The 16,861-nt window shown below is 46.2% G+C and overlaps 1 protein-coding gene across 3 annotated transcripts in view; it reads right to left on the bottom strand.

Moving 5' to 3' along the window:
• STARD13 (StAR related lipid transfer domain containing 13) overlaps positions 1-16,861 on the bottom strand; it is a 520,536-nt gene that overhangs the window by 322,281 nt on the left and 181,394 nt on the right. The window lies entirely within an intron of this gene.

Below are 16,861 nucleotides of genomic sequence, written 5' to 3'. Positions count from 1 at the left end.
ACAGCCCAGGGATTTAGATACTCACCTGCAAAGCAGAAAATCCAGGTTCATATGTCTTCTCTGGGTTTCAACTGAGTCTCCCAGATTAGTCTCTAAATATAGGGGTCAAATTCAAATTGGTGATATCGGCACCTAAGCAAAACTCAAGTGAAATTTAGCTGTCTCTATTTTGGACTGCATTGTTCCCTAGGCATTTACATTAAGGCTTGTGAGCACAGTCAGAAGCCATCCAATTTGAGTACCTAAGGCCGTGTGTAGACAAAACAAAGGGCATGTGTGCATGAGACTTTAAAGTAGGCTAAATGCTTTTGTACTGCTTTAATGTTGTCAGTGTTTGCACATATCAGCAATGTATTGGACATTAATTGCAGACACTGTAGCAAATTTGGCAGCGTAATGTACCTTAAATGACTTGGTGTGCAGCAAACTAAAACTACTCCAAGGAGTTTTAGTTTGCTGCCCTACCAGCTGCAGATTGAAACACTGGAATCCATGCAGCTCAGGGGCTCTGCAGGAAGCCCTGTAGGCAGCCAGGCAGCAGCCTGGGAAGGCAGGCTCTGCCCAAGAGAGGAAAAAAAAAGCAGTGAGCCTGAGCTCCCCACTCTCCCCGAGCCTGCCTGAGTTGTGTGAGGTGCTTCCCTCCATGGCTGCTGTGCCTCCTGGGACCACTGGAGCCATGTGCCTACAGGCAGGTGCTGCTGTGGGGGCACTACCATGGAGGGAAGCACCAACTGCCCCGAAGCCCAGGATCACTCTGCCCGCCAGCAGCTCGCCCTCCCCTCTCTGCCACTGGAGAGGCAGGTAAGTTGGGTGTGTGCACGACGGGGGGGTTAATTGGCCTGAAATTGAAGCGGCATTTTTAAAAACCCACCACTTCAATTTAGGGCCCCCATTTCGTCTATGCACACCCTAAGTCTCTAATCCTGAATGGTCTTGAAGAGGTGCCTAAGTTTCCCTGTTTATTGTATGGGAATCCTAGGCACCTAAACCTGTTCAAATTGAACCCTCCTGGGCAAGGTGCCTAAGTTGTGGATATTTCTACAACTAAAGATGGTGAAGAAGCAGTTTAAATCTATTTCTGGATTAATGTTTTTTCTGAGATGGAGAATCTTCCCCTCCCAACACCCTGACCCTAGAAATTCTGTCCCTTAATGGAAAAACCAATACATTTTGACAAGTCACCATTTTCTGGTGAAAAATGTTTCACCAAAAAATTCCTGACCAGTTCTACTTGTAGTTGTGGTTGTTTAATTAGGCATTTTCAGCAAGTCATTGTTTCAGATCTTCATTTATGCTAAGGCTGTTAGGGTGCCTACAGATGTTAGGTCTAACAAATGGCACTTTATACAAAAAGGATTTATACTGCCTGTTATATAAACTCAACCCTGAGTTATCAAAATGAGATGCCACTCAGAGGAGATTATGAAAATGCTTAAAATATGATAATGCTGCTCTCAAAGGCTTTGTCTACAGTGGTCACTATGACCAGCCTCAAAGTCCTCCTCAAATAGATACTTGCTGACCATCTACACTGTAAACCTTTACTCTTGACCTTCAGTGGGAGTCCATCTAGATCCTGGAAGCTGAGCTGAACTTCCATGGACGATGCCCACACTGCTACCACTCACTTTGTAGCCCACTCCTTTCTGCAATGCTCAATGCTCATGCTGCAAGGCTTAAGCCTTGCAGCATAGGACATGAAAGTTTTAAGTGAAAGTTGAGATTCTTGGAACAAATCAGTATTTTGCAAAAAGTGTTACCACACTGCATTATCACGTGCTGCCTGAATCCAAGCACTGATTTTTGTAAAGCAGGGCCTGTCAATATTTTTCCATTTACAGTAGCATTAGCACTGCTTATTAGGAGCCTGATGGCTTAACCAAATTCACATTAAAAGGTGCATGCCCATACAGGGCTACAAGTGCACATACTTGAGCATAAGTCCTAGAAAAATGGGGGTGACGGAGAAGGAGGACCATCCCAGGGTTTAGCTCTAATAGCTGAGGGATTAAGACATTTGGTAAAGAAGCCAGAAACCTAAGTTCTGGGACCCCCTCACCCAAAGACGCTTTGACCTTGCATCTCTATCACTTACTAGCACAGTGCTCTGTCATTGGCAAGCCCTCAATTTGAAAATAATCTCTACCATGGGTCTTAAGGGGATTTATGAGTCTAATCCCTGAGCCACAGATCTATCTGCAGAATTTTCAGGTCTTTCCATTGGGGAGAGTAGGCTACAGACAAGTATTCCTCTCCTTTTCCTTGCTCCACTCTCTCTTTGCTTTGAGGGCAAAACATTACCTCAAAATGGGCTGCCACTTAGTTGAGGTTGCAGTGCCATTGGGGTTAGTTAGCAGCCATATCCTCCCAACTTTTGATGTCAGTATCTATTTTCTTGTAGTGTGCTTTCAATGTTTCTTGCCCCTGCTCCTTGTTGGAGTTTCCTCTGGTTACCCTGAGGCCATAACTAAGCAGGCCATAACTAAGCTGGGAGTACAGCACTTGTTTTGGGCATCAAAAGTTAGGCGCCTGCACACAATGTTCAGTCCAGTGACATTGGTGCTTGATGATCACTGACTCAATGCTGGTAACACTAGTTTCATGGGCAGAGGTAGCTAACTAGGTAAGGGAAGTTCTTGACTACCTCCAGGTAGACTTCCCTCAATGGTAATTTGGGGAGGGGGTCAAACTCATGGCCTAGGGCAGGCTGACAGAACACTTCAGTCTTCTTGATGTTGAGAGAGGGGCCCAAAGTTTGGTAGCGTTCTCTGAAAAGATCATGATTTGGAGATTTTCCTTAGTGTAAGCAAGGATGGTGGAGTTGCCAGCATATTGATAGTCAAGGGTGGTTGTTTTGAGTACTTTGGGTTTTCAGTGAAAATGTCCCAGGTTGAAGAGCTCTCCATCCATTCAGTATTCAATGTCAATTCCAAAAGGTTCTTAATGAGAACCAGGATGACTGTCAAAAATGGAGATCAAAATTGGGGCAATTACTCATCCTTGCTTGACCCCAGTTCAGATGATGAATGAATCTGTCACCAATCCACTGCAAATAATGGTCACAGTCATCTGGTTATGGAAAAGCCTCAGAACTTTGATATATTTTTAAGGGCATCCAAATCTGGCAGTACTTTCAACACGGCTTTGTGATTGTTGGAATTAAAGGCCTTTTGAGGTCAATACAGGCCATATACAGGTCCCAATTTTGTTCCCAACACATTTCTTGGACTAAGCTGGCCACAAAGGTCATGTCAATTGACCTGTGGGATGGTCTGAAACCACCTTGAGATTTCAGCAGGACTTCCTCAGCAAGAGATAAAAGGTAGACACTTTGTCTTTGAGGACTGCCAAGCCATCCTGCAATTGCAGGAAAGTGGGACCATGGGAAGGTGGGCCATAGATAGCTTTCATTGCCTGGAAAAAGCTATGCATGTCATGTGTGTCAGTAAGAGCTGAATTTTCTTTGCTTTATCTTGCGACCACCGATTTTTGATTTCCAGGATCTCACTTTGAGTTTTAGCTTTGATGAGCTGATACATCTCTTTCCTCTGCTGAGAAGCGGTATCATCTTTCCAAACCACATGAGCCCTTCTCTTCTAGTCAAGGAGGGCTTGGATCTTAGTGTTGTTCTCACTGAACCAGTCTTTGTGTTAACAGGTGCGATAGCCAATAGATTCAGCACAGGCCGCATGGATGGCAGTTCTAAATGCCCTTCCAGAGTTCTTCAATGTTGTCTTATTTTGTGACAGGGCACAGAGCTTTTCATGGAGACACTGTTGGAGAACCTTACAGACCTTCAGATCTTCAAGAGATTTGGTGTTGAGAGTCCTTTACATTGCTTTTGGCTGTTTTTGGTATTTCAGATCAAGCCAGATGATCATAATGGATCTGACAAGCCAGTGATCTGCCAGCAGTCATCAGTTCCTCACATGGTTCATGTGATACAGATGTTCATTCAATCATGGACTCTAATGATAACATATTTGAGGAGGTGCTAGTGCTTAGAGTGAGGGTATCCCCATGTGGTCTTATGTTTGTCACGCTATACTGTATGGACTGATGATGGTGGCATACTGGTTATTGCAGATTTTCTGCTGGAGGGTCATACGATGTTGTAGTGGGCTCCAACTCTCCTGTCTACACCAGCATTCAGTCATACTGGGCACATCTACATGAGACGCTTATTGCCCATTGGCCTAATAACACTGTGCAGTAGCGTGCCATGGCAAAAACCATGCTAATAGCCTACTGTGCAGTGTTATTAGGCTAATGTGTAGTAAGTGTCACTAAATAATCATGTGCTGGTGCTACAGTGCTGTAACTTTAGTTAGTACTTTATTAAGGAAGTACTAAAATAAATGCACAGCATCTAAGGTGCATTAATGAACATGTAGAAACACCCACTGAGCCCAAATGGCAGAAGCTAAGACTATGGGGAAAAAATTTTTTCATTCTTCCTTTCCAAAGCAGGTTGCATGTATTATTTAGGGGCATGTGGTATACAAGGGACTACAGTTGTTGGCACTGGATTTATGACCCAGATACCTTGTTCTGGGAGGAACCCAATCCTCAGACTGGCCACAACCTTTCTGTTTGATAATAGGCAAATTTATTGATACTAGATAATAGAAAAGGATATTATAAGCAATTCTATAACTACCAATCTTAGGGCTGTCATCAGAGTCAAGATGCATCTGGCCAGGACACAAGCTTCACTCTGAGGTCCTCTCTTGAATGTCGGATGTCAGCAACCTGGAGGTTGGAGGTGGGGTGGATGAAATGGGCTGGTGGTATGCCTTCTGTCCATGGTGGCCTTGGGGAAGGGGGCCCTTTGTTGCTCTGAAGTCTCTGCTTTTGTATTCTTTTCCCCTCCTGATGACTCTTCATCCATGGCTATTGCTGATTGGTCTTTCTGTGGTTGTCATATTGTCCACATTGTCCTATCAACATATTACTTTGTTTCACAACCCCGTCACATGCACACATCCTAATTTGGGCTTTCCGGGTCTTCTCCTAATTTGGTCTGTTCCCCCAAAACCAGAACTGTCAGGCCCCATACTCTCTTGGGCCTTGTGAGCTGGTGCCACCTTATCTCATGTTATGGAACAGTTTAGTGTATGCCCACAATTTCCCAGACTATGTGTTACACACCTTAAAGGCTATGAGAACTGTGGGACTGTGTGACCAGGCCTTTAGAAATCAATTAACCTTTGCTGCCACCCTGGACTATTGTCCTAATGCATATATATACTACCTATAAGCAAATTCCAAAAAGCAAACCTCTAAATACTATTTTTCTAGCCATCAACAGTATCCTCCTTTTCTGAAGTCTGATGTTAATTAATCATGGGCTTCTGGTGGACTACAATTTCATAATTTTAGTGCATGTATGCATCTGGAATAGCCATCCCTATATACCTGCCTATGTGACTAGCCAGTACATAGTCTATTGTGCATGCTTAATTTATATTCACACACTTACACATCCACACTGTAGGGGAAATAGAATCAATACCTGTGTGTAAGCATCAAAAATGCCACTTACAGATAGAAAGTTAACATTTAGAAGCATAAAGGGAAATAGAATTCCATCCCAAATGGTTTTGTCATTTCTCTCAGGTAAGCTATGAACCTACAGAGCAACCTCTGTAGGCTTTATGGAACTGGAAAGGAGACTGTCATCATCCCCAGCCAGTCATTCTGCCTTGTGCAGAGAGCACTGGAAATCCAGGTCAGAAGAAGCAATATCTAATTGTGTAGGTATAGTTGCCCTAAAGGGAAATCTAAACTCTGAATAACTTAGCAGGCTCTATTTCATATACCTAAGAGGAACAACTGAACACTTTTACTAGCCACTGAAAGTACATGAACAGCAAATAACCAGTAATTGATAGAATAAATATTCTTACACTAAATATAATGAGCAGTGAAGGTACAAAATGCACAGCAGATGCTTAATCTGTGTAACCAAATGTATGGGTCCCAGTGGTCACATTTGGGGGTTGCCAATTTGCTTTTCTTAGAACTGGCAGACTCTTCAGATTCTCAAGAGGATGGAGAAAGAAGAAAAGAACAAGAACTTCACATAAATTAACTGTAGATGCACTTGAATATCTGGTGCTGCAGAATATGTTAGTAGTAACTTGCCTAAAGCAGGAATGGCATGAGAAAGAATAAACTAATTTGATATATTCTATATTCTAAGCTAGCTCTGAAGGAACAGAGCGCACAGTGCTGCTGCAACGGCCTTTTGCAAGATGGGAGTCCATCCAAAAGAAGGGATGCTCAGGATTAACGATCAAGGCTAAGTACAGATGTTCAAAAAGACTGAGGCAAAAGTGATTTAATTTTGTACTTTATTCTATGTGCCCTAGTTTATGTTGGGAGCAAATAAAACAAACATTTGGCTTTCAGGGAGGTTAGGTAGGGGCACACAGGCTGATAGCACTAGCTGAGCCAGCAGGCTGGGGGAGCTCCCACACACCTCTCAGCAGGCTGCCAGAACATGCCAAGCCCATCTGAGCTGCTAGCCACCCCTGACTGGCCAGTGCAGTCCTTCTTCCCAGCTTCAGCTCCCACCAGCAGCTGACTGCTCATGGCCAGCTGGTATGGGCAGTTGGGTAGGAGGGAGGCCCACATGGCATGGGCCTCCACTCCTCCCTACCCCCAGTCACCACTGACAGCTGGCTGCTGGTGAGAGGGGTGGGGCTGGGCTAGACCAGGCAGTGAGGGGGCTTGGGTCTGGAGAAGCCAGGTCCATAAGGTGGTGGCCAGGGGGATGGAACTGGGATGAGGAGCCATGCTGGCTAGCAGACCTGATACCCCAGGCCTAAGCCTGCATAGTTAGGGCAGCCCACATGGTGGGGATCTCCGCTCCCTCCCTCCCCTCTACCACCATTGACATCTGGCCACTGGTGGAAAAAGACAGGGCTTAGGGGACATGCTGGCCAAACAGGCACGGAAGTGAGGGGGAGAAGCCCTGACCATGTGGGACCCCTAGATGTGCTGGCTTGGATCTGCAGAGGCCAGATCCACACAGTGGAAGCCTCTGTCTTCCCCTCCCCACCTGCTGCTGTTGACAGCTAGCTGTTCATAGAGGGCTGGGCTCAGGAGAGGAGCCATGCTGGCTAGCCAGGAGTAGCACAGCAGGTGAAAAAGTTTTTGGCTGCTCCAGCATTTACTTGCAGGGCTGCAGTGGCTGAGGGCTCACCCAAATTGCCTGACCCCTCTTCTGTTCTTGAGCTGAGCTGGCAGGCAGCCAGCTCTACCTGCCAGGTCAACTTAGGGCCCAATCCCAGCCAGCAACACCTGTGGAGTGAGCTGTAGGCCCACCCAGCCATTTCAGCAGAAGCCTGAGCTTAGAGTTACCAGATTTCCAGTTCCAAAAAAGAGGACACCTGTTGTGGGAAGGGGGCAGGGGATGGGGGATGACACACACAGTTTCTAACTGTTCCAATAAATAACAAGTGCCTCATAAATTAAATGTAAAACAAAAATAAAGCCACAGCCCACCCAAGCCCTGCCAGTGCCCCTAACTCCCAACCCACACTTCCCCATCACTCTTATCCCTGCTAGTACCCCTCATTCCTGACCTGCACACCCATAGCCCTGCCAGTGCCCCACACCTCCCAACCCACAGTACCCCAACCCTTGAGCTATGCTGGTGCCTCTCATACCCAACCCTCATCCCCTCCTCCATCCCTGGCGGTGCCACACACTCCTGACCCACAGCCCCCTGACCCCCTATAGTGCTCCTCACTCCCAAGCTACAGCCCCCACAGCTCTGTTGGTGTCCCTCTCACTCCAAACCTACAGCCCAATGCTCCCCCCAGCCCTGCTGGAGGGGGCCCCCAGCTGTCCCCGTCCTGACCACGCTGAAGCATGACAGATCTGGTGGCTCTGTCTCTTGTGGGCAGTGACAGAGTGAGTCTAGCCCCAGCACAAGCTTCAGAGAGGAGGGGAGGCCTGTGGCACCTGCGGGCTTAGGCTTCCGCATCGTGGACCATGCCATGCAACCTGGCCATGTCCCCCGCTCCCCAGGCAGCTTTTCCTGACTGCCCCACCCCTGTGAGCACAGGCACCAGCTCCAGTGCCACCAGCCCAGCCATGCAGCTCCATGCCACCCCCAAAGGGCCCCCCACACTCCCTTCCCCTGGCCCCCCTGCCCTACTCCAACCCCAGCACCCAGACATCTTTCCCTAGTGCTGGCAGGCACCCGCCCCACCTCACATACCCATCCATCTCCATACACCCCTGCCACATACACACACACATTGCCCTGGACAGTCCCCAAGCCATGGCCCTCCAACCCCTGCTCCACACAGACTTACCTGCATTGAGCTGCCGGGGCTGGTTCCACCACCTACCTGGCTGTATGCCAGCCACATTCATGTGTAGGTGCAGATGCATGTGTTGCCCCCTGGCTCCAATCACCCCAAGCAGCTTCTTACAGGCTAGAAGGCTGCCAGCCTTCAAGGGGAAACATATGGTTTCCTCCTTTAAAAAGGAAAATCCACATTTTCCCCCAATGCACACCACTAGAGCAAGCTGGGAAATGCAGTTCTACCAGCATCCATGTTGAAAAAGGATTAGCAGAGCAAAATCCCAGACGTGTTCATATTTAAAAAAACTGGAGATCAGACGGCCCAAAAAGAGGACGTGTCTGGGAAAACTTAGATATATGGTAATCCTACCTGTTACACCCCTCCACTTTAGAAGAAGCAACTTCTGTAGCTCAATTGTCTGCTGAGGGAAAGAGAAAGGAACAATGCACATGCACGAAGGGGGGAAGCATAGTGAATCCATGGGACTCCTTAGCTTCTGGCTATAGACACCTTCTCTTTCCCCCAACAGAGGCTCAAGCAGCAGAAGTTACTTTTGTGAAGTGGAGTCCTGAGGCAGTGGCTCCTGCTGAAACAGCTGGTCGAGCCATCAGCAAAAAAAAGAAAAAAAAAAAAGAAAAGAAAAACCCAACAACAACAACCCAAAATAATCTCTAGAAACTAGTACTGAATTAATGGGGAAATAATTTAGTTCTGGGCCCTGCAAGCCGCCAGCAAAACGCCTGAACATAGGATTCTCAGACACCTCCCATACTGAGATCTAGTTTCCTTTCAATCCTTTCATGAAATGCCAAATATTCAAATCCAGATATGACATTCAGATTCATCAAGAATGCCCCCAATCTATTGGTTGAACTCCATCTTGAAGCAATTCAGGTTCATTACCTGATCACTTTTCAGAAGGCCAATTCAGAACTTCACTCCTAAAAACCTTTAAAAATATTTGTATAGTACTTGCAGATACCTGCTTTGATAGTCCTGTACAAATGCCAAGTATTATTAGAGTCTATAGTTTAAAAAATGCCCTGGCACCTGCTGTTGCACAAAGAAAAATTATAGGTTCTATTTAACAAAGTTTCTATTGAGAATAAGGAGTGGACAAAATACATTCTAATTCTCTGTCTCCTTTCCCCATCCAAAAAGATTTTCAGAAGCCTCAAAAGACTTACAGGATGGTTTACTGCAAAAATTGTTTTCTCCAAACACCAGCTTATTTAAAATATTCAGTATTTTAAACTTGCTATATGGTACATAATTTCATTCCTATGTTATGTCTCACAAGTCTCCTGGGCTAGAGAACATGTACTAATATTTAACACCACAAAATCACGGCTACATGTACCCCTAGGAGTACTCGGAAAAGTCCTAGGGGGTATGTATGGGTGGGCATGGACGGAGCGCTGACACCTACCACCCTGCACTACCACCTCCCAGGAGAAGAGCTGTGGGGGGAGGGGGCAAGGGCAGCGGTGCCTCTCTGTGGGCCACACAGGCATCAGCTGGCTGGCCAGATGCGGGGGGAGGGGGGAAAGCCTGCACACAGGGGCAGCTGCAGCCATCTACCACCCCACACTGCCACTGCCCACACTGCTTTCCCACGGCTGGTTGCACATGTGGCTTCATGGGCTGCTGATGGGTGGTGCATGATTGGCCAGGTGCAAAACCTGTCAGCAACCCATGGAGCCACATGTGCAAGTGGCCATGGGAAAGCAGGGTGTGGCAGCAGTGGCGGCATGGTAAGTAGAGGCGGTGGCCACTGTGTGCAAGCTCCCCTCCCCACCACTCCACATCTCGCAGCTGCCACCAGAAGAGGTACACTTCTTTACCTCTAGGTGCATTAAATCATTCCAAAGCCAGGGAAAACATTATTTATCTGTTACTGGTTAAGAAAATAAGTGACCACAGCAAAAAATTGGTAACAATGTTCTAGAGATGTTTCAAAGTTGTACATGTAATTCAAGTAAGAGAAAAATATTATTAATTCACTAATAATAGCTTCATCTCAAGAAATATATCTTTACTGGTGGTGGCAGCAGCAGTCCCTCAATCTGAGTGCCACTGGAACTGATTAGCAGCCAGCTCCTCCTAGTTCTTGATGTCAGCATGTTTTCTCGAGGTATGTCTTCAATGTGTCCTTGTAGCATTTTCCCTGACCATCATGAGACTTCAGACTGCAAGTAAGTTGGGAGCAGAGCACTTGGCTTGGACACTGAGAGTCAGGAATTCACATACAATGTCCAGCGAAGTAGGTGCTTGAAAATCATGGACTCAATGCTGGAAGCACTAGCTTCAGCAAGGATGCTGGCATTTACGTGATGACCTTCCCATTTGAGGTGGAAGATTTTCTGGAGGAATCACTGGCAATCTCTCTCCAGGCTCTTAAGATAGTAGTTGGTGGGTCACCCATGTTTCACATCCATAGAGGAGAGTGAGGATTACAAGTGTATTGTAGACCTGCATCTTGGTCTCTTTCTAAAGATCACAATCAATAAAAATATGCCAGACCAATTTCCTGAAAGAAGCACTTGCACACCAGATCCTATGGTGAATCTCATAAATGTTCACTCTCTCAGAGAGGTGGCTACTGAGGTAAGGGAAGTACTCAGCTTCCCTCTAAGGTAATTTGGGGAGGGGGTCACATTCATGGCCTGGGGCAGGTGGATAGAGCACTTCAGTTTTCTCAGTGTTGAGAGAGGCCCAAAGTTTGGTAGGCATTTACAAAGAGATGCGCGTGGTCTGGAGATTTTCCTCAGAGTGTGAAAGATGATGCAGTCATCAAAGTCAAGGATGGTAGTTTTGAATACTTTGGTCTTTGAGTGAAAACATTCCAGATTGAAGAGTCCTCCATCCATTTGGTACTCAGTGTCAATTCTGGAAGGGAGGTAGTCCTTAACAAGGACTAGGATAACAGTTAAAAGAGTAGAGAACAAAATTGAGGTGATGACGGATCCTTCCTTGACCCCAGTATGGATGACAAATGGATCTCTACAAATAACAGTAGCAGCCATCTGGTCATAGAAAAGCTTCAGGACTTTGATGTTTTTGTATATATTCTTTAGTAATCAACCTTAGAATTGGAGCAACTTAAATATATTTATTATTATAGGAATGTAGGTCTAGATGGGGTCTCATGTGGTCATACAGTCCATTCTGTTGATCAAGGCAGAATTGTCCCTGACTAAACCATCATGGTCTAGCGTCTGTCCAATCTGCTTTGAACATTTCCAAGGATGGAGATTCCACAATTTCTCTAGGTAGCCTATTCTAATGCTTGACCACTCTCCCAGTCAGAACTTTTCTCCTAATCCCCTACCTAAATCTCCTCTGCGGCAGTTTGAGGCCATTGTTCTTAGTCCTATCCCCTATAGCCACAGAGAATAGTCTATCTCTTTCCTCTTTATAATAGTCCCTCAGGTATTTGAAGATTATTATCAATTCCCCCTTCAGTCTTAGAATCATGGAATCATAGCAAGTTAGGGTTGGAAGGGATCTCAGGAGGTCATGGTCATCTGGTCCAACCCCCTGCTCAAAGCAGGACCAGCCCCACCTAGATCATCCCAGCCAAAGCTTTGTCTAGCTGGGTTTTGAAAAACCCTAAGGATGGAGCTTCTACTACCTCTGTTCCTGTTCCAGTGTTTTACTACCATGCTAGTGAGAATATTCTTCCTTATAGCTAACCTAAACTTCCCTTGCTGCAACTTGAGACCGTTGCTCCTTGTCCTGTCATCTGCCACCACAGAGAAAAGCCTAGCTTCACCCTCTTTTGAACCCTGCTTCAGGTAGCTGAAGACTGCTATTAAATCTCCTCTCAGTCTCCTCTTCTCTAAACTAAACAAGCTCAGTTCCCCCCAGTTTTTCCTCATAATTCATGTCTCCCAACCCCCTCAGCATTTTTGTCACCCTTTGCTGGACTCTCTCCAATTTGTCCACATCCTTTCTGTTGTGGAGCACCCGAAACTGAACACAATACTCTAGGTGTGGCCTCACCAAGGCTGAATAAAAGGGAATAATTATTTCCCTTGACCTACTAGCAATACACCTACCAATGCAGCCCAGTATGTCATAAACCTTCTTGGCAGCAAGAGCACACTGCTGGCTCATATTTCACTGTAACCCCCCAGGTCCTTTTCTGCAGAGCTGCTGCCCAGCCAGTCAGCCCCCAGCCTGTACTGGTGCATGGGATTGTTCCGTCCTAAGTACAGGACTCTGCACTTGTCCTTGTTGAACCTCATGAGATTCATTTTTGGCCCAATCCTCCAATTTGTTTAGTCACTCTGAAGCCAGCCCTGCCATTCAGCATATCTACTTCTTCCCCGCAGGCTTTGTGTCATCTGCAAATTCGCTGAGGGTGCCCTCTGTGTCATCTTCCAGGTCACTGATGAAGACATTGAACAAAACCAGCCCCAGGAGCGACCAACCCCTGGGGCACTCCACTTGATACCAGCTGCCAACTAGTAATCGAGCCATTGATTATTGTCTGAGCCCAGTGCTCCAGTCAGTTTTCTATCTGCCTCTAGTCATCTTTGTTGCTAAAGAGACAAGGTTCTAGGGAAGGACCAAACACAATGTTAGCGGCATATTAACAGTACTGTTCTAGAAGTAATATGTGCTGATCAATCATACCACTGGGGCACATGTCAATGACAAGTTTATCATAGAAATATTATCTCTGCAATAATGATGTTTTATTGTAAACAAAATTTTTATGTAAAATTTTAATTTGGGTTCATGGTTTCCATGTCTTATGAAAAACCAAATCACATTTTTAAAAATATGTTAATTTTTTAGCAAATAAGTCTCTCTCTAAAGGGATTTTTGGTGGTGAGGAGTTTTCTGCTAGTTAGTCTTCTCTTTTCCACATTAACCAACCCTAGTTCTTTCAGCCTTTCCTCACAAACCATACAGTTCCCAGGCCCTTAATAATTTCTGTTGCTCTGCACTGGACTCTTTCCAATTTGTCTACATCCTTTTTGAACTGTGGGGCCCAAAACTGGACACAGTACTCCAGGTGTGGCCTGAATAGAGTGGAAGAATCACTTCTCTTGTGACAGTGGTATTACAAACCATTTACAGTATTGGTAAACCATAAACTATATATATGTTAAAAACATATTTATATCAAAAAACAGAGGTTTCAAAAGGGGTTAAAAACAGCAGTCAAACATTGCAAGGAAACTGACTCCTCTCAATTAAAAAAAAAAAGGGCAAAATTCTACATATGTTTAGTCTGTGGACAGACTAAAGGACTGGTGATCTTTGGTAACACTACAAAAAACAACTCAAGTTTATGTAGGAACTTGCACCTCAAAATACTCAAAAGACTATATACAAGAATCACTTTACCCAACATGGAAAGCCAGTTGTCTCAGAGATTAAAGCAAAATAGCCACAGGACAGCCTTGTTAGAACAAGAAATTAAGAATAATTAGCCCAACTGAAGCTATAGGTAGAATTGTGGGTGAGCAAATCAGAGTTGGCAAGAACCATGGGGTTAACTGCTCTTAAATTTGAATTGAGGCTTATTTCTTTGAAAATGAATTATTAAAAGTGATCAAGGATTGGATTTTGCCTCTTATCGACAAGTCAGCAGTTCTCACAGCACTGTGCTGTCTTTTATTTTTCTGAGAATCTGTTTCACCACTGATGCAGAGGGAAGAGTGCCACCTACTGAGTTATCAGCTATGCTTTCTGTAGCCTTGGATTTTCCTTGGAGGTGTCCAGTCCAACTGACTGTCCTTGATTCTGTTCATCCTATAGATTATTTCACCTGCTCAGAGAGGCTTAGCTACACTTGCCAATGTGCTTGCCGTCAACAAACCTTACCTGCTATATTGTAAGAACTAAAGAAGACTAGTAGAGGTGCTGAGTCCGATATCAGATCGGCACCAATATAAAGAAAATTGATTGTATCGGAAATCAGCCTGATGTGGCCATTCATTTGGCCAATAAATGCTTGTGCATGCACTCAACCACAATGCAGCATGTACACAGCAAGGAGTGCAACCCAGCAGCTTGGAGAACTGCGTGCAGCTGGTAAGTTTGGTGTGGTGGAAGAGGAGCGGGGAGGGAAGGTGTGTTGGAAACAGATCAACACCTCCTGGTGAGGGAGGGATGGGGCTGGGACAGGCACTGCTCAGCCAGGGCGTGGCAGGGTGTGGGATGGAGCTGCAGCATGTTCAGGGGGCACAGGCTGGGGGGTGGTTCCCACTACTGTGTGCACCCCAGGAAGGCACAGTGGGGCTTTTGCCTCTGGATCTGCGCTGGGGGGGCCAGGGGAGGCTACCACCCAGGGGCTAGGGCCAGGGCTGTGCCAGGCTCTTCTTGGCACATTGGGGGGGGTGGTCTGGGCCAGGCTGCACTTGGGGCATGCAGCAGTGGCACTGGAAAAGGGGTTCTGGGGGGGGCTGCAGTGAAATTTGGGGAGGCTGCAACCCCCCCACCCCATAGCCACCCCCTGTAGCCCTCCTCCTGTAACAAACAATTATTTGTACAAATAATACGCCACTCTACAGTCAGTATTTTCATAAATGCATGATTGAGTCTGGTCAATTCAGGATCAACTATGTTCCAGAACAGTGGTGGCCAACCTTTCTGGGGTGCAGGCTAGAAGAAAGATTGGATTGGATCCACGGGCCCAATCCAGCAGGGAATGTGATCTGGAGTGTGGCTCCAGGCCTGTGCAGTGGATCAGGCCCACTTCCCTAGCCCCCATGTACCCAACTGGCCCTGCTGCTCCAGCCCTAGGTGCTGGATTAGGCCCTCTGCCCTGGTCAGGCTCACTGTTCAGGTCCCCCACACGCACCAGGTCAGCCCTATTACCCTGGCCCAATCTGGATGACATGTGGAGCCATGTCATTTGGCTCACAGGGTATGGAAATTTGGCAGTGGGTGGAGTAGTGGGTGTGTTAATTGCTACTGTTCCCCCACTGTAAAATTTCTGGACATGTGGGGACCCTGTGGGACAGATGACATGGCTCCACACATGACATGGCTCCACTATTCTATGATAAAATATGTGCAGACCATCAGATCCACTGTGCTATTTACCTCTAATGTAGAACTCATAGCTATTGCAACCTGATCATGCAGAAGCAGCTAATAAGCAAAGGAGGAGTCTCTGGCTTAGTCTCAGTTTGGTTATCCAATCCTTTCTCTGGTTTTTGTCTTTATTTCAAATATATGTTGCTGTAAGAAGACTGCCTCTGCCACTGCCGGAATGAAATTGCCACCTGGTTTTGTCATAAAGCTTTACTACCAAAACTTGTTACATTTATTCCAGCTTTGCTGATACTAGGTTTCAGGTGTTGTTCAGTTTCATAGCTGACTGCTGATGCTTCAGTAAAGAGCTGCATTAGCACTAGTTCTCAGCACCTTTTTTTTTTTACTCTTTGTAGAGACTTAAGCAAAGAAAGATCAGAATCATTGCCAGCAAATCATTGCCAGAGAAAATGCATTCTTTGGGACAAAGGGGTGCTTCTTTCCCCTGTCCTTCACTCTTACTGCACTCTCATTATCCTTCCAGTCAAGTAGAAATACATCCAGGATTTCAGGAAAAAGGTTGTGGGAACAGTGACCTGTGCTGTAGGGGTGGCTGGGCCCTGGCTTTCAACTTCCCCCCTGCCCAACACTGCAACAGCAGCATCAGGGGGACTTTAAGTTCCTAAAGCAGGTAAGAACCTTCTGTCCTCCTCCTCTTCCCCTCTATGCTCAGCTGCATGTTTCCTTCACTCACCTCCCTTCCCATTCCTGTCCCCTCTCCATTACTGCTTCTACTGGTGTCCCCAGAGGAGCCAGGAGGCTCCAAAGCCACCCCTACCTTGCTGCAGCCAGGTTGCACATTAAGCCAGACTTGGCGAGAGACAGCAGTGGCAGCAGACAGGTTCCTTTCCCCTATGCTTGCTCCTAAGCTGACAGGAAACACCAGGCAGATCAGGCAGGGAGGAAATACCTGTCCACTGCTGCTACTGTCCTTGACTGAGTCCAGTTCTGCATGGAGTCTGGCTGGAGTGGGGTGAAGCAGCTCTGCACCTCTCCCTGCCTCCACTGGAGATAGTGGAGGCAGTGGATGGGGTAGAGGGCAGGGAAGGGAATGGGGGAGGAGAAGATGTGCTGCTGAGCAGGGAAAAATAGGAAGGGAGAGAATTATTACTTGTTTTGGGGTCTTAAAAAATATAGCCCCTAGCTGCTTCTCCCACAGGGTGGTTGACTGAAAGAAGGATATGTCCACGACGCTGCATGACTGTACAGCCAGGAATGTGTGTTAGGTTTGGATGACTCCACATGGTGTCTCCTTAAGAACTTCTATGTCAAAGTGTAATGCAAATAAACTTTCTGAAGCTGTACTTTCACGTGATCACCAGGGATCCTGATTTTCTCTGATTTAAAAAAAAACAAACCCAAATTTTCAGATATAACCCCAACCCCAAAACCCCCATATTTAAAACTCCATGATTAAAATGAAACACCACTAATACTGAATTAACCTTCTGAATGTGACCCCAAGGATTTTAGATTTAGCA

This window comes from Crocodylus porosus, unplaced genomic scaffold (assembly GCF_001723895.1).
Source record: "Crocodylus porosus isolate Cpor-Errol unplaced genomic scaffold, CroPor_comp1, whole genome shotgun sequence".
Classification (NCBI taxonomy): Eukaryota; Metazoa; Chordata; order Crocodylia; family Crocodylidae; genus Crocodylus; species Crocodylus porosus.
This window is presented reverse-complemented; position numbering and strand designations above follow the sequence as displayed.